The sequence below is a fragment of the Anser cygnoides genome, chromosome 3 (assembly GCF_040182565.1).
Source record: "Anser cygnoides isolate HZ-2024a breed goose chromosome 3, Taihu_goose_T2T_genome, whole genome shotgun sequence".
Taxonomy (NCBI): domain Eukaryota; kingdom Metazoa; phylum Chordata; class Aves; order Anseriformes; family Anatidae; genus Anser; species Anser cygnoides.
The window spans coordinates 35,111,359-35,130,396 of NC_089875.1; the positions used below are offsets into that span (position 1 = coordinate 35,111,359).

General features: G+C 37.5%; 1 long non-coding RNA gene across 1 annotated transcript in view; it reads left to right on the forward strand.

The window, feature by feature from the left end:
• LOC106029560 (uncharacterized) overlaps positions 1 to 19,038 on the forward strand; it is a 30,533-nt gene that overhangs the window by 844 nt on the left and 10,651 nt on the right. Inside the window, exon 2 of the long non-coding RNA XR_007158188.2 lies at positions 1,558 to 1,658. This is a non-coding gene — a long non-coding RNA (uncharacterized lncRNA). The remainder of the gene's footprint in view (positions 1 to 1,557; positions 1,659 to 19,038) is intronic.

A 19,038-nucleotide genomic window follows, 5' to 3' on the forward strand; every position in this document is an offset into this window, starting at 1 on the left:
AGTTAAATAAAAATGTGTTGCTTTTCAACTTATTTTCTGACTTGAAACAATCCACTCTATATCATTTTTCACACGAAAAGGTGATATAAATTTATATAGTTAATAGAGACATAGATAGCCATTCACTCGCTGTAAGTTCTAGGGCCATGAACCAAAGATGAATATTTGTCCTGGAAGCAGCAGCTTACAGAACTTCCTAAAGCACAGCAAATAAATTGTTTTCCATATAGTGTGTTCAAGACATTCATGAAGTTCATTTTATGAAATTCACCATTAAAAACTAAAATCTTTGGAAATCAAAATGATGTTACTTGCTTTCTCTCTGTCTATGTAGCAACATAATAATATTCTAAGCACACTGATTTCCATTTGACAGCTGATCTATATATAACACATGAGGTTTTACTGACACAACAGAACCCATTACTCAAAATGAGGTATCGTCATATGTTCAGTTTTCTGTGGTGTGTCATATCACAGCTTTGTTCTAAAATTGACTTAAATGTTTTCAAGGGTAAGTTTAGGAAATAAATTAACTCCTGCTAACCTTGCCGATTTGGTGGGTAGTTTTTTCTGTAAATTTTGTTGTGATCTGTATGAAAAAATTAATAGGAATTAGGCTCTTTGTGTTTAAATGTAACTTGTACTATTACACATTTCTTTCCCTTCCACATAATAGATCTGCGTTAAACATACATAGATTTTACAAAATTGAGTGGATGAATTCTTAAGTGAGGTCTAATTAAAATGTTGAATAGCACTCCTATTCCACGTCTACCCCTTTTTCTGGCAGGGATTTCAGAATGTCTGTCAAAATACAATGAAAAAGATAGTAAACAAGTGAAAAAATACATTTTGCATAGTTTTCAGGGAAAGCTGGTAATTTTTTTTTTCTGGGAATAAATAGTTGATAAATACAATTATTTGATAAAAATGATGTATATCTTGCTGTTTTTCTCATCTCTGCCAGTTCCTGAGATGTGTTTTGTTGTTTGTTTTTCTCCCACACAATTCAGTTTCTGGAGACATCCAGAAATTATAGCAGGTACATAGGCAGGAATACCACCAGCAGGAATTAGTGCACTCCTGACTGACAGTGGATGGATAGTTACCATTCATGTGAAATACACTGTTAATTGTTTAACATTTGCCACAGACTTACTGAAGTATGCTGCTTGACCTTGTTTCCATGAAGGATTTGAAGTATGTATATATATTCTTCTCTCAAAGAATGGTCAACAGTTTTTGTTTGCATTTAAATGTCACTTCCGTCAGTTGGCTCTAAAGGGAGGCAAGCCTTTTGCAATACTGTGAACTGCAGATTCAAGATTTTGGTGTATTGCTGCTTATAATTTCCAAGAAAGAAGTAGATAATCAAACCTTCTGATACAAGTGTTTTCAGAGAACAACTTTTGTCTTTAACTTTTTTCCAAGAGGGTAGGAGAACTGTCTGTATGAAGTGTTGTGCTCTCTGTGGAATCTCAACTAGCATATTTAAAGTCCCCTTGCAAGGTATCTGTGCTGCTGTGTTGATACAGTATTTATCTTCTGTTGCAGGTTTTTTTTTCTCTAAGGCATTTTGAAACAGATGAACTTAACTGTGGACTGCAAAACGCTACATGATCTCTCAACAAGACCACCTGTAAAAAAAAGTTTTGGTAAGTTTAAAATTGTTATTATCAGCACAGACATTTATTATGATATTTTTAAACAAAGAGCTACTGATTATAAAAACTGCTGTTACGTGGATTTTGAATTCATCCTCAATATCATGTGCCAGGTCTCTGGTATTGGTGAAGAAACATGCAATTGTGTTTTATGCCATTTTTGAACAACAGTTGATTTGCTTTTTTGGGGGATGAGGAGGGAGTTGCCATTACCAAGGAGAAAACACACTTGTTGATATAGATGGATGAAAACTTGCAAGATTGTGTAACCAAACTTCTGTGGTTGTTAAGAGAATGTTTGATGTATCTGGTGAGAGAAGAGGATCTGCAAAGCTTGTATTGGGGAATTCCATCAGCTTTTCTTTGGCTCAGTTAGTTCAGTTAAGCTACATCCTAGTAACCAGTTATTCTTTGTGGATCATTATATTTGAGGTTACAGCATCAGAAACACACTTCAGACTTTTGGTAAGCTTAGTGGCCCCCAAAAGACATCAGTTAAATGTTCAAACTGTATTCTTCAGAGTAAATTCCTGAATATTACAGGCAAACTGTTTCCCTGAGGCAGGGAAAGCTGACTGCAAATGTTAGAAGTTGCAAAGAAGGTTTTAGCAAAATAAATTACTATATTGTAGTGGAGGGAAGTGGACAGAGTATTCATAGTTAAAACACCTGTAGGTCTGGCTGGCCTCTAGGAATGTAAAATCTGCACTAAACTGAATTTTCATATTCTCCCCAATTACTTTCTCCCTAAATCTTTGAAATTACCAGCCTCTGTGAAGATTAGTTTGCCCTCTCTCCTGCGGGGAACAAAAACAAGGTATCCATTCCCTTTGAAAATCTGACTCAATGTGACCGTCAATATTTACTATATGTTTATAATGTGACATAGTGAAGGATTGATGTGATCATCAACAGGGAAGTAGGATGACTCATTTCCCTGTCCTTCATGACTGCTTCTGCTAAGCTCTTCTCCTGCCTGCCTGAAGGAGAAATTCTGACAGCTCAGACGTTTTCTGAACAGGCTTCCAAGGAGTTGGAGGAAACTGACCCATTCCTTTACAGTCCCCAACAGTGACCAAAGGATCACAGAATTTTCAAATCTCACAAATTTTCTGTATAGTACCAGCACCTGTGATGCACTCAAGACATTTTTCATTCCTTCTGCACTGTTGTTGATAAATAAGACTTCACAAATATCAGTAAATCTGCTGGTGTCATTCAAAGTCTCCTACTTTTCACAGGTAAAATTCTGCACTGAGCTGTTACCAAAATTCTTGGTATCAATAAGATCAAGATTTGGCTTCAATTGGCATGTATAACTCACATGTAACCTCTCAGATCCTGTAGCAAAGCGAATGGATATCTACTATATTCCAATACCCTTCCAGTTTTCCTGTGACTATTAAGATGAAAATAAGTTCCTGTAGGTTTTCCAACTTTTCTCAGCAAGATTTTGCCTTACCTTTTGTTACTGTGGAAAATTCTTTCTACTGTTGTAGTTAGGGAATGTGCTAGTAGGTTTATGATGAGAGAGTGGGCTAGAAGAGCATGTGATGAGAAATCACTTTTAAAATCTTGGTGCAAACCTGAAATCTGTAGATTTCTTCTACATCCATTCTGTTCAAAGGTTGCTTGTAGCAATTGTTAATAAGAGTAGATTAGGAAATAGAAATGAATTTGTCCATGTCTACATATTAATTTGTACTCTGCCTCAAAATAAAGTACACGTCACTGCGACCATATTATGAACGTGAAAGTAGGGAAAGTAGTCATACTGTCCTTACTGTCTTCAACCTGTTCACTTGAGAGAACAGTTGCTTTAGAATTATGTTGCATTTTGGAGGAAGACAGTCTCTTGTTCAGCTTTTTGACTTTAATCACTTTAATCATTTTTTCATTCATAACAGGGAGTACAGGGGGTGGTTTTTTTCCTTTTTTTTTTTTTTGGTCCTTATCAAGTCTTGCATCTTGGTTTTATGATTTTTGCCAGAATTGCGTGGGGTTTTATCGTTTAAGTAGTACCTCTACCTTTACTAATAAAGAGTGACCTGAAACAAATATGGTCATTTTACTAAGGGTCAAAAGCTGCCTAAATTAGATTTACAGTTGATGTAACAAATTTTTTTGGGGAAAAAAAAAAAAAGCTTATCAGAAAGTCGTTAGAGATGTGGGAGTCTATTAAGAGCTGGGAGAATACTTTTTGCCTTTGCATGGATTCACACAGTGCAAAAATATGTTAGTGGCCTGACATCCCAGAGCGGCTTTGAATTGTCTGAATCACAGAACTGCATCATAATGACTCATTCTCATTGCATATTGACATCCCTGCTGGGAAAGAATTGCTGTCTCTCTCTCCCTGTTAGCAATTTCAGTTTACACATTTTTGTTTTTTCCTCCTACTGAAGTTTTTGTTTTTAGAGATATGTAGCATTGAGATTGCCCTCTTCCATAAGACAAACACTGTTGTTCAGGTGCAGTAGGTCATTTACTTCTGTATTAGAAGCAAGTAATTATTCCCGAAATGGAAAAGGAATATAAAATCCTATGTAGTGTCTCTAGGTGCTTGGATATAACTGAAGTCCCTCCTGTGTCAATGCACGGGAGGACAGCGTGTGCACCAGTTTCAGATTTGCGGTTTGTGTACAACTTTTCTTTACATACATAATGCCTAAACCTTTCAGAATAAAAGCTTTCAGTCTTCTAAAACAAGCAAATGAGCAGCCACTGAAAGAAAAGCATTTCTAAAATAAGATGATGAACAAATGCCATGAATAAAGTCTCTCGTGACAGTTTAACTCATAGTGCAGGATTGTCCCAATTTTCATCTGGTTTCATGCTCTGATACCTTAAATCAATACTAAAGTCTTCTTTGGTAAGAAATGCAGCACAAGATGATTGGACTTCTTAAAAAGTTCTAGTGGATGGGGCTTTGGGCAACCTGGGCTAGTGGGGAGTGTCCGTGCCCATGGCAGGGGCTTGGAATTAGATGATCTATAAGGTCCCTTCCAACCCAACCCATTCTGTGATTCTGTGAATTCTCTATATTCAGTTTCACCCAACTCAAAACTAGCCTGCCTGGGATGAAACAGAACATATCCTGGGCTTCTCCCCCACCATTGATCAGTTCTAGAATGAGTAAACCAGGAATGGCACCCAGAGAGTAAATGCTTCACTAACCACGTGTTGTTCTAGTCTCTCTGGCTGTAGATGAGACATTGTGTTTTCAGGGCAGATTTTCAAATCTATGCTGTTTGTGGAGTGGGAGGTGACAGACCAAAATATTCTTTTTCCAGAAATCGAGATCCATCCCACCCCTCCCATATTATCTTCTATAACTTCAGTGACACAGTAGGTGATCTGTCCTTCCTCTAAATGATTGAAATTGTCACTCATTGCATTTTTCACAAGGACTTTTCAGGTATATTTTAGTATTACCACCAAATTCTGTCAGCACACTCAAGCTAAGAGCACATGACTCTTTTTTCTGGCAAAAGTCCTACAGGATTTGCTTCTAAAATTGAAAAGCCTGCACAAGATTAGAAGAGATGAGGCCAAAGAGGCATAGTTATAGTGCTCTCCTGAATAAAACATCCTTTCTTAGAACTTTCAGGGAATAGCTTTTGGGTCTCTGCTGCTATTTGTGTCCTGATAATAATTTTCAGATCTTCTTGTCCAGATTTCTTTTTTCAACTTTATGAACCCATGCCTTGCCTTTTCTTATCCAGGAAATTGAAGCTCAGGTTATTTGATGCAAGTTTTCCTCTGCAGCTGTCAGTAAGTCTGAGGCTGCGGGCCAATTCATTGTTCCTATGTGTGATGCTCCCATTTCAACCTCTAGTGCAGTTAAACTTTGTAAAACTGTTTAGTTTTTTTTTTCCCTTATTGTCAGATAATCCTTCGTAGAATCCATTTACAAATTCTTTCTTTCAGCAAGAGCTTTTTGTAGGACTGAAAATGCATTTATACATTTGTACTTTACATTTTAATATGTATCATTTAATTACAGAAATCAAGTGTGATTACCTAAAATTTTCTCTATAAAAGTAAATAAACATGGTATCATAGGGTCTCTGTTTGAATGCTCAGAGATAAATTAAGATTTCTTGAGCCTTCAGGACAGGTTGTGGGGTGGGTTTGTTTTTTTTGGTGTTGCTGCTTTGTTTTGTATTCTGACAGTGGCTAAAGAGTTAGGAAACCAGAAAATTTCACTTAAATTTCTTAGCTTTATTTTTTTCCATTAATCAGCAATTCTCTGCTTGTCTCTGGTTTCTTTCTCAATTTTTGCTCTTTTATTTATCTACTAGCTTATGAGAAAAGGTAGTTAGGATGGTATTTAGTCAAAAAAGAGAAGTCTTAGGGGAGCTCTGGTTGTTTTCTCATATATATAAGTTGCTATAGAGGATGTACAGAATGCTCACTACACACATTCAGACTTTTGTTGTCTTCTGAGGGTAGGAACTTGGACTAAGTGTCCTCACCTTCCTGATGAAGCTTTCTCCTTGTAATTTTGTCTCTTCTTGAGTTTTTCCCTGAACCTGGATCACCTTGATGGGTGGTTGATGGTTGCATTCACATTTAGTAGCTATGAAACAAGGTATAAACTTTCATGACTATAGAGCTTTGCTGGTCTACTCCGTTGATGGTGTAGTCAGGAGAATGGAGATAAGATCTCTCCACAGATGGTTGTCATCTGACAATAAGCATGTGTGTTGTCCAAAATTGTCTGTATTACACTTGCAGTTCCGCTCTCTCATACTTTAATACGTTTTATGCAAACTATTTCAGACAAATGATTCAAAACATTTAGTCAAATGCTTCTCAAAAACAAACAAAAAGAAACAACAAACCACCACCGCCAACAAAAAGATAAGCTGTTTTTTTTATCTTCTCCCTTGTCTGTCTCTTCTTTTCACCCATTATCTCATTCTACACTCTGCTTCCAGGCAGAGCCCCAAAATGAATCATAAGTCACACTGTAGGGATGACATTTGAATGACCTTAGAAAGACTAGGTAGAATTACAGCTTTGATTGGAAATTGCTTCTGCTTTTTTATTGGTGTATTTTGAAGTTATGTATCATTCAGTCTTAATTGCATTAGGTGTTTCATCTACTGAAAGATTGCTTTATTACTTTTCTGTAAACTTAGAATGGTTTTTAACAATTGTTTCTTGCTTCCTTCTTTTCTACAGATAAGTTAATTTTATTAATAGCTCAATGTAGATTACAGAGATGACATTGAGACTTAGTGGCACAGAGCCAGATTCTGATAGCATCACAGTGTGCTATAGGTCAAGACTTAATTTAGTCTGGCTTCTAGTGTGAACAGATTCTCCTTTAATGTCACTCTTTGTTCTGGACATAGAATAATAGCAGTTTCTATTTACATCTCATTTTCAAGCCATAAAATTTCAGTATTAATACTGAAAATGGTAGAGAGGTATAGGATAAAGATAGCATCCTTGCTGTAGTTAAATTCCTAATGAGAGAATGGAAGTAGGTGTTGGGGACTTCATTTTCATCTTGTTCTCATAAAAATGAATAAATAAAAGTAAGATAAGGCTTGTGTCTTATATAAGACGCCTACTTAGTGTGGCAATATAGGTTGATTTATAGAAAACTTCACAAGCAGCATGTATTTATGTTTCTCTGCATGGTCTTGGAAACTGATCTGGATGATCTCAAAAGACAAATTTATAAGAATGACTCAACTATTGAAAATTTACTTAGATGAAAATGTACTTACATCAAACTTCCAGTCTTACACAAATTATTGTGCATGAGAAATCAACAATACTGTTTTTCCCCTCCCCAATTGTTTCTAACTTAAGCTGTTACTTACCTGTGAAGACTATAAAATAAACTTTAACTTCTCTTCATCAGAAGAAATGTGTTTTTTTTTTTCCACAGCAGCATGTGTCAATAAAGTCAGATAACCTTCCTTGCTTTCCTAATGTAAGAAAAATGCTTTTTTTTCCCAAGTACCTCTTTAAAGCTACATCCTTCTTCTGATAGTCTCTTCTTTGTACCTTGAAATTGTTGGAACAAATTCTGTGATGTAGTGAATTTTAAAACTTCTTGAGTAAGATGAAATATATCTGGACAAATCTAACTTTGAAGGGATCTGTGAATCATGTGAATGTTGCCTCTTGTTCCTTAGTTATGAACCTCAGAGAAGAATCTGGTTCCATATTTTCATTAACACTTTTTTAGTTATCAGAAGAGACTGCTGTTACTTTGCTTTTGCAGGCTTAACAAGCATAGTGCCCTTAGCCTCTCCTTGTCCAACATGTGCCTTTAACAGCCTTAGTGTTCAGGTGAACTCTCTCCAGTTTGTTGATCTTTCTTTATCTCTTAGCAGGAGGCCCAAAACTGGACAGTGTTCCAGATGCAGCTGTATAATTATATATTTTTATTTATTTTAGTGCTTATACTCTAAAAAAATAAAACGTAAAGAGTACTTTACTAATTTATTTGCATATTTGTGAAGCCCTCCAGTTTCTAACTTTTATGAATCTGCTGTACAGATTTGGTATGCAAAGTCAGAGTTTTGCAGAACCCATAGGTCCTAGTTAAAGAAGTTATACCTAACTTATCATAATAAATAATATTGCCTTGATCTTTTTGTTTTTAAACATCAAATAGAATCATGAACAAATTTTCCCATCTTCTTCTACTTCCTTATCTTGTCTTACAATGATTTTATCCTTCTAGTCCTTCTTGACAAATTCATAAAATGTACACAATTCCCCCCCATCCCCTGGCAGTCAAGTTTCTGGTCTTTCTGGGTTTTCAATCAGTTACTTGGGATCTCTGATGCTGGTTTTGTTTAGCAGTATTTGTATCATCTTCTCCTTACTGCTTATTGGGATTTGAGGTTTATATGCATGGAATGTTTAATCACCATATTTTAGGCATGTTAACATCTTGAATTCATTTAAGCAGATGAAAGAGATCAATAGGTAAGGTCTTAAATATTCTTGATAGCCAGATGCTCCTATATTTTGTATGCAGAAATCTTCCAGCTGCTGTCAGGTTGACAAATGAACTGAGTTTTGAATGTGTCCCCTGTTTGCTTTAATGACTGAGTGTGCAGGCATTCCAACCCCCTTGTTCTGTCTCTGCATTCAAGTGCATAGGCCTAATAGAAGGGAAGCTTCATATTTATTAGTATAGCGTATAGTACATTTCTGTTTTATGGCAGTCAGAAATAGGTAATTTTAAATGTTCATAAGAATGTTCAGACTAAAACTCCAAACAAAGAATCATTTAACTGCTTCAGACTTGCACAGTTGCTCTTGGGGGAAGAGAAAGAGCAGCTAATTTAAACAACTGGCCTTGGAACCATAGAACCAAAACCATAATTCTTTATCGCCTCTGTTACCTAGAAATATTTCTAGAATTTGCTATATAACTGCTATAAATCAAAACTTTAGCCTTTCTTGCCTCAGCTTAGACTCCTCAGCTGGTTTTAGATATTACTGCATTATTCTAACCTTTGCAAACAAGCTTAAAAATATGTAGCAATTACTGTAATCTCTGCTATTACTTATGGTAAGGACTGATACCATAACACACACTGTCGTATTGTAGGAAAGTTCCACACTCAGCATGTAGAGTACCTGTTGTCACAACGTAAAGCCTTGGCTTTGTTGGTAAGTAATGTAGTATGAAGGAGTAAAATTTCAAAGACATTATAAACTGTAGTATCATCAGACTATGAAAATAATTTCTGTAAAATTCAAAGACATTAGGTATCATAAAAATTTTATTGTTGCATAATGACTTAGGAATACAAAAAGAGGGAAACCTCATGGGTTTAAGCACAGCCAAAATCCCTGCCAAGGTGCAATTTGGAAAGATGCCATTTAACCTCCAGGAAAAGATCCTGCCAGAAACTTGGACTAATAACAGAGTGTTCAGACTGACTGCCTAAATAAATAGACCTTACAGTTTATTGGATGATGATATATAAAAGCATATCGACAAATCCCAATAATGGGATAATACCAACATCTTAGTCCTACATATGATTGAAAAGAAACAGACCGCTTAACGTAAAGGAGCAGAAAAAAACTATCCAGCCCCCATAGTACTGCTCTTGCTAGCCTGATTTCCTAGAGAAAATAGATCTATGTAGTCTGGTCTTGCTGACTGTCCCTGTTTGGTATATACAGAACCTACTGGCCACGTTCAGCCAAACTTAAACAGAGGCATAGCTTGTTTCTAAGATCATTTAAGGTTTTTCTAGGTTTCTGAAAACGTGCATAGATGAGGAGAGAAACATGCCACCCACAGTTGCTGTGTCCTGCATGAAAACTTTTGTATTATCATATAACAGAGAACTCAACCTGGGGCAGGGGAGGAAGGGGCAAAGGGCCTGGGGAACCATTAAATACCCTGAGAGCAGGAAAAGCTTCAGTTCAGTTTTGCAGTCAGCTGAGACACAAATCAGTAGGAATCCAGGCCTCACTAACTCTTGTGCTTACCGAACTACTGATTTAGTTTTATCACAAGGATCCTTAAAATTTCCTCTCACAGAACACAAATTTGCAAAGTGTTTACTTTTCCCAGTATATTTTCTTGTCTCTTAATTTCTGTTTGTGTGATGTGGCTTTTTGCACTTAATTTTATTGCTGTTTTTCCAGTGCTATAGCATCCATGTAGTTACTTTTAGGCTAAATTCTGTTATCATTGGCAATGTAAGTCACTGTCAGAGTTTACTTTTGTCTTGTACCGCAATTAGCAGTATAATTATCAATAAAAATGCATAGCTTAAAATCTCCAGATTTCAGTTCTGAGACAGAATTTGTGACTGTAATTCATGCTGATGTCTTCTGGGGAAGGATGAGGAAGATTGGATTGATGTACAGAGACTTGGCTGGCCCTGGGATCATGGAATGAAAAGTTAGGTTGCTGTATATGTTCTTGTTGCTCTGTGCCTAGAATTACTCATTTGAACTCGCTATGAGGTCACCTAAGTCTTTCTACCCGTAATGGAATTTATTGAACAGATGGAACTTTGATTCAGATTTATTTCAGACTATTCAAAGTTTTTCTTGGCAAACAAACTTCTTAGTCTTATATTTCATGTTTACAAAACTTTTTGGAATTTTACATGGTACTACAATCCCCCACTAGCAATTTGCACTAAGCTTTTGTGGTAATTTAATCTATTTCTCTGTTTTATGTATTTACTTATTTGAAACTTGCAATTATTTCTTTCCTGAATCTGAGAATATTCTGCTCTTTCTTTATGTTAAGTGCTTTGGAATTATATGAGTGGATAACCTCACTGCAGAAGGAAGCTGTCGGACTCATTTGACCCTGGTACCTATTGGAGCATTGAACTGTCAGTTGATATCATTATCTTCCGATGCTGATATTTCTGTAGAAACCTTTGCATTTCTCGGTGCATTTCTCTAGTTAGACAGTTCTATCTGTCTTCTGGCAGTGTGTTGAGTAAAAGACTTACTAGGATTTAGCTATGAAGATGTGGAATATGCTCTCAGGAATTCCAAATTTTGGAGGTTACCCCTTAATTGTGTTGTCTTCATCACTGTTGGAACATGTTAGCTCTTGGCTTGCTGCATGTGTGTCATGAATAATGTTTGCCTCAGGTAAATCTGTTCTTGTTCCCTTTAAGGCTGTTTTCTTTGTGAAGTTTTTCTGTGCCTGTCATTGTACTGCTAGCTATTGTCAACATGTTCTGGAGTTTCCAAGATGGAGGATGTATTGCTTTGCTTCGGGTACTAGCACAGTCTTGACAAGAAGTTTCTAAAAAAGTACTTGCTAGAGAGAAAGTGTGAGGGCAAGAGATGAAACTCTTTTTATGTTTTCATTGTTGAGTCAGATCTGCCCAGATCCTTGGATTGCAAAGTTGATGATGATATTGTTTGGATGTTTATTTCTTGTGGATACAATATATAATCTTAATGAAACCTCTTTGTTAGTAGGGCTTAAGAGAGGTTATGAGTAAGATTTGTAGTATCATCGATAGGTGTATAAAGTTGATAATTTAAATGTTAAAAAAAAAGAAATATGAAGAAAAATTGAAATAGTGCCTTTAAAATTCTCTCTCCACACTTAGCATTGTGAAGACCAGCTGAATGTTGCCATTAGATACCATATATTTCAGTGAAATTGAAAGTTGCTGCTGGAGTTGCTGCTGCCACATGACACTTTTCAGGTGGTTCCCAGGTTCAACAGCACTGGCTGCTCCCTTTTCACATTAAAATGCTTTGTCTGGACCCAGGACAACAGTTGTGACTTTCAGGGATTCTTGTTCCTCATTATATAAGAGGTCTCAATTATAAGTTACAATTTAAAAAGTACTGACAAGGGAGGGTAGGACTTCAGTCTGCATGTGAGTGTTTGAGGCCAGGATTTCCTTTTTTGAAGTTATTTTCAAATCACACTTTAACTAAAACTGCTGACCAATAATTTACAGCAGTAGTAATGGATTAAAGCCAATCAGAAATAATCAGTGTTAAGTTTCCTTTGAACATTTATTTACAAAACTTTCAGGCACCAGAGCTGGGCTGATAGATGAAGTCAAATTTAAAACATTGTCTTGTTGCTTTTCTGTAGAAACATAGATAATAGTAAATATAAATAATACTTTATTACTAGTTTATTCATTTGTATGTCTTGAAGGACTCCTAAATCAGCTTGTAGGTGGCTTCACATTTTAACCCAAGAGAAATGTGAAATTCAGCTTTCATGGCAAGAGCGACTGTAGGTGACAGTAAGAACCTCTCTCTTCCAAAGGAGCCCACCAAGGGCTTGAGGCCAGCCAAGCTTTTCTCCTCCTTGTCCTTCATAGTGCAAAAAAGCAGCAGCCACGGCCAAAAGTAGCTGCTGTAAAGGATGTACTGTGGGAATCTCAAAGCTGTTCAGAATTAATAGAAAAATTTTTTGCTGAATATGAATAGAAGATGTTAGCTGTCTTTTAATAAATGAATGAACAAATAAAACCACTATCCCTGTTCCCAAATTTTATCATTCCAATGATGCTTATCTATTCACTGGAACTAGAAGTGAGACCGTGTGTCCCCATGTATGTGTTTCAGTACAATTCAAGATGGAAGAGTAGTCTGAGACACAGGAAAAGGTTAACTTCCTAGAAATAATGATATCCCAGTACTTTTACAGATAGTCTTCATGATTTCCCTAGCTATGAGTCAATTTACAGATTCTATAATGTGTGAAGATGAACACATCTTCATCTTTTTTAAGAAGATAAAGTAAAATATAGAAGAAAGTTTAAGAATGCTAATCGTAAAGCTTACTTCTTTTTGTGCTAATGTAGTAGTAGCCTCTTTTTTTGCACCAAATGCTTCAGTGCTGCTGTAGTTGGGTATCTGCCCTTGTAAAAATCTTCCAGATTTCTCATGTGGAGCACCTATCTTTAAATTTTCTTACAGTTTTTGTGAGTGAACCTCGGACCTATTTTTCAAATGACTAGATGAAAAACGAAGGAGACATCTTGTTGATAAATATTGCTGTATAGTGTGAGGCATTGGTCTTAGGTATAATTTTGGCAGCTGGTACATTTCAAATGTGAGAAACTTGGCAAGTCCAACATAGGATAATATTCAAGCTGTGAGTAAACTACAGCATGAAATCAAAACCAAGAATGACTTCTCTTAAAAGCGATTCATCTGCATTCACTGAATGTGAGAAAACAGCGACAGCTTTTTCTGTGATGTTGACAGTGCGGTTCAGAGCCACTGGCTCAGGCTTTGCTTACAAACAAAGAGTGCTCACATAATAAGAGTGCTTGCAATTTTTCCTATTTGTGGATAGTCTTTTGAATAGGGAACATTTCAATAATGCTTTTCTAGCTCACAAAAGCAGAGGATGAGGCCCTTACTTTCTGAATTTCCAAAGCTGAATTGTTACTTACCCATATTAGGATTAGCCTCTCACACTGACTGGCACAGCAGGGTCTGTACAAACTCAGCATAAGACATTTGCCTATTTACCGAGAACTAATAGTCTAAATTCAGTACTGCAGAGTAACTACTTCACTTACCCATTGCCCAGAAAGCTAGCTCCTTATTTTTAATGAAGTATATTAAAATAGGGCCTAGAAATCTTAATCAGAGGAGAAGCATTGGCTAGAAGTCCTTTCCCCAGGATGGTCAGGACACAGTAAGCACCAGCTGCGACTTATGGCCCGCGAGCTGAGGGGATCCCCCAGGTGGCAGGGTAGAGCAGGGTCCCCAGCAGCCAGGGCCCCGTGCCCGCTGTACCTGAGCAGGCCAGCAAGGCGGAACCATAGTTGGTGGTCAGCTTCACCCAGACCGTCCTGCAAGCTCATGGTGGTGAGGCAGGTCCAACGTCAAGTCAGGCCCGTGGGTTGGGCGAGGCCATGGCTGAGCTGGAGACCAACACTGTGACAAGGGAGGCTGGTGGCTCTGGTCAGGCCATAAATAGAGCATCGGAGCCCAAGGAGAGGTGTGTGTGGAGGCCCCAGTGGATGCTGGTCAGGGCTGTTAAGGCTGTTAAGGCCTATTAGTGCACTACGCGGCCTGACAGAAACTCTTTCAGTGTTTCGGATGGGAATATAGGGTGGTTATAAGACGTACTTGGAGATGCCATGGAGGGCTAATGTAGTAAATGGCAGAGAAAATACTGTTTTCAGAAACCAGCTGTGTGAACAGCTGCGTCTTGTCTGATTTTATCTTTTTTTTAATAAAAAGATCTGGATGCAAAGTAAATAATGGAAATTGCTACAAATCCTCCATCTATATACAATCAGTATGTTGCAGAAGCTGTCATGGTGGATACTGAAAATTGGTGAGAGAGAGTACAGAGAAGTGGCACTGCAGACAAGCCTGGAAGGATTTTCTTTTCTTTTGTCAGTAATGCTCTGTGAAAGGTAGCATGAGTGAGTTTGTGGAGGAAAGGGTAAATAGACAATAGAAATGGATGTTGGTAGTTGTGTGAGGGATCAGGATCTACCAATTTACGTATGTGTATATTAAGAACTCTAGTATCTTCTTCAGGATGTGGTGAATAAGGGGAGCAGGTGAAAATTTAAGAGGTTTGATCCATTATTGTTACTGTCAAGGAAAATAATTATTACATGTACCATTTTATACCATGTAAGTATCCATAAGAACAGCCTGATAAGTTTTGGCAGCATTGCTGGTAGAGGTTAACATCCGGATGAGAGGATCAGTGGCTGACCAAGACAATATACCTGTCTTTCTGTTTTGAAGTCTACTTTGTTTCACTGCAGAGCATAAGAATTTTCCAAGCAAGTGAAGCCTACTCACTCCCCCATACAGCCCCTGTGTACGTCTTTTTCTCCAGAAGACCTCTTTAGTTGCTTTGGAATAAAGACCGTTTTAGCCTGATAGGTCAAGTACATGTACAGGGCAGATGGTGCCCTTGCAAATTTCCAATAAGGTCTCAGTAAGTTGTCACCTGTGACCGGTGAGTGGTTGGAGCAGTTCTGCAGTGCAGTCGCTGAGGCGGTGGAAACAGAGGAAAGAGAAATTTTACTTCAGCAGATGCTGCATACAACAGTTTTGCAAATTGGTTAGTGGTATTCTTTGGCTTGCTGCAGTGCATCTGACAGAAAATGATTAAAGTGAGACACACAGGCACACAAAAGTACTGTGAGTTTAAAAAAGAATGTAACGGGTTTCAGCATGTAGTAAGTTGAGGGAATTAAGGGGAATTTAATATATCCATAGCTGGCAGGTTTAATTTGTCAGCTTTTAGCAATGGCTTTAGATGATAATGAGCCTCAGTATGAATTTTAAAAATATACTGCCTTTATCAACATTGAGGAGTACAAAAGTATGAATGCTTGGTTTTCTTAAACTACAAAAAAAATACAAGGTTGGCAGTTGCGGTCTGTTCTGAAATTGAATGTGATATGGAAAATGTCTGAGTACATTTCCCTTTTCATTTGTGTTACTTTTGTCATTATCACTTAAACATTACATTAACATATTCAGGAGAATCCTTGTTTCTCAATTACTGAATTCCATTTTATATTTTCTTGTTAAGAGGGGCAGAAAGATGAAGAGCTTGAAAAACAATTTCTGTAGAACAGATTTCATGAAAATTGTGAAGTTCTTTTGTTAACCTAGAAAATGCTGTACAAAGTAAGAGAAGTAGGCATTTGAGTATGAGGTAATTACTAAACACTATATAAATAGTCTGAAGTGGGGGCCCTCACATTAACAGTAGAGACCATTTTTTAAAGGAAAAAGTCAAGCTTTGCATGAGCAAAGAGAATATAGAAGGGAAAAAATAATGCAAACATTGGAAAAGTTGATAATATTTTTTGTGGTGAAAGTAAGATAAGTGAATGGAAAAAATCTGTGAATCGATAAAAGGAGTTATACAGGGAAACAGCACTTGAGAGCAGTGAGTTACAGTTTTAAATTTATTAGAGGAATTCATACTTGTTTGAGTCAGTGTTTCTCAGATCTGATGCTGTGTTGTGCCTCTTGAGAGTCAGCAATAAAGACCACGTTTTGGGGAGTTATTCTACCTAGATCCTGACTGAGTTCTCATTTAAGGTGGCATCCTCCAAGATGTCTTTGAACCGATGTGCAGCTACAGATAATCCCAAACACTTGATATTGCGCATTAATATATTTCCTTTCCCTTCTCCCATATCAATATTGACAAATCAATGAAACCTACCAGAGTTCCTCAAAAGGAAAGGCACCACATCGTCTCTATCAGAACAAAGCAGAATTATTGTAGTTGATTTTGCTTTTCTGTCATGATCAGTGCTTACAGCCACATACAAAGAAAGGTATAAATCTCTTCATGAAGGAGAAGTGCAGAAAAGAGGGGAAAAAAAGATTTAAAAGATTCACTTCCTCTGAGGTGGTTTTTATTTTTGACGTGTCCTGTGACAGGCAGAAGGGTTCCTGGACAGAGAGCAGACTTAGGGAAAAAGGCAGGTTTATCTTTGTTTCCTGTGTGTATTCAGGAGAATGCTTTACTGCCGATGGACGTGTTGTTGTTTTTTCCTGTACTATGTACTAAGGTTTTCCTGGTGCGAGGACATCTTACCCAAAATATAAATTTCAGAGCACGTTTAGAGGAATTTAAAATTGGGGAACTAACCAAACTGAATAAAAATGAATAAATATCACTGGTGAAGGGATTAGGTTGAATTCACTGAGAAACTGTCTTGTTACAATGAATCAAAGCTCTTAAAGGATCTATTAAAATTCTCTCTCTCTATATATATATATATGTGTTACGGAGAAGGAAACTGACAGGTACAGAGTGAGTTTAAAAATCAGCAAGGTAGAAGAGCTGATGCTGCACTTGCATGAGCAGCTGAGCTGGCCAAACAGCTCTTGGCCTCTGAAAAGGGCAGGAGGGGAGGGTGGTGAGACCTGCCTTGCTTCCACCTGCACTCCCCTGCCCCTTCCTTGGAGGCTGCTCTGATGCCAAGGAGAGCTTTTCCTTGGCAGGCTCCGGTTCCTGGCAGGTTTCTCTTTGTACAGGCAGCGTCTCGTCAGGCTGGGGATCCCACTGTCAGTGGTGGCATAGGTGAGAAGGGCACCAGAGCTCCTCTGGCAGCTCAGCTGTAGGAGTGCAGCTTGGAAGTGAGGAAGAGTGGGCCATCGCCATTTCCACAGCAGTGATCTGTTAGATCGAGTCATGCCAGCCCTCACTGCTGTGCACTGTGCTTCAGGATGAAATGGACGATTTTGGCATTTGCGTTAAATATCAGTCCTTCCTAACCATTTAACAGAAATAAACAGCCCTGATAAAATTGCTTCTCTTTTGGAGTCAGGTGTTGAAGTATAATTTAAACGTGAAAACAAATAACGAACCAGTGCATGTTTTTAAGTGTTAGCTCACTCTTGCCCAGATCAGGTGTGGTGGAGGATGGTATTTGTTTCTTTGAGGTGTCTGATTTGTAAGAAAAGATGTGAATGTCCTCTGTGCAAAAAGCTGGCCTTAAAGGAGCTGACTGGGAGGCAGATAGAGCTACAGCCCTGCAGCCATGGTGCTCATTAGAGGCGGTGAAACACGTTTTAAGAGCTGGATAAATGCGGAGGGGTTATCCAACTTTCTATTTGTCTGTATATGAAATAGCTGTTTTAAAGGGGATTTGATTCTCTCATTGCAGCCAGTCTGCGTGGGCTGTAGTACACCTCTCATTAGATCGACTGTGTGGAAAGAGAAGAATTGCTGTTCTTTACCCAGCAGGGCTGTGATTATTGAGTATACCCACTGCTGCAGTAAAGAGTGGGGATTAAGGCTACATAAAACAGAGTTTTCCCTCTATTTTCCCCAGTTTGGTTACTCAAGTGAAAAAAAAAAAAAAGAACAAATAGAAAAAAATAGTTTGTATCAAACCAAAATCAGTAATTTCTTCCAAAGCTTGACTCGGAGAGATCTGATACAAAGAAACAGGGAGTAGCAGCTTTGATTTTTAGGTTTTGTGACAGTCCTTCCATCTCCATGAGGCCATACGTATTTGTTCTCCCATGCTACTGTAGGATTTCACTAAATAGTCACAGTTTTGTTAAAGTATAAACTGCAATTCATGCAAGTTTGGTTGTTTTTGTTGTTTGCTGTTGCTGTAGTCTGGGGGGGAATGCTGTTTCTCTCCTGTACCAATACAGGTACAATAGCCAAACTAGATGCAGAACTAATTTTAGTTATAACTAAATAATGTTTAACTAATATATATGTGCACAAATGGTAAACATGAACTGCAGAAATATTGCTCAAAAATAGTCCTTAAGTAGCTGAATGATAGTAAACAATTAAGAGTTAATTTTTATTGCAATTGTTTTTTATAAAAATAATTTTATTCTAGAAAGGTGTTGGGTTCTTACTGCTCCAATATTGTTACATATATATATTTTCCCAGTCTATAACAGTGTTCCTATGTCAATATCATATTTAGGTCCATTTTATGAAAATTAAAATGAAATTTTTCTCACCAACAGCTGACATCAGTCATGTCCCTTGCTTTCTGCCCCTCCCTGCTGTAACCTTTAGTGCTAAACAGTGTTCCAAAAGGAAAATTTATGAGATCACCTATTTAGACTCTCTGACATCATTCTGTCATGGCAATGAAGTGATTTACATGGAAAAATGTATTACCTCTGCTTTTAGACAAAATGAGTTTATTATGATTGATGGTTTTACTGCAACTATGAGAGAAGCTGGAAATGGCTAGCCTTTTTAAAGCGACACATGACCTTTACTCAGTTTTCCTCCCCATTTTCTTCACCTATTGTAAAATGGCTTGGGTTTTGAGTAAGTTAAAATGTTCAAATTCCACCTTGTAACTGAAGTAAGCTATAAATGTGGGGTATCCATAGTAACATCGCTACATAACAGGGATTAGAGACAAAAGGGAGA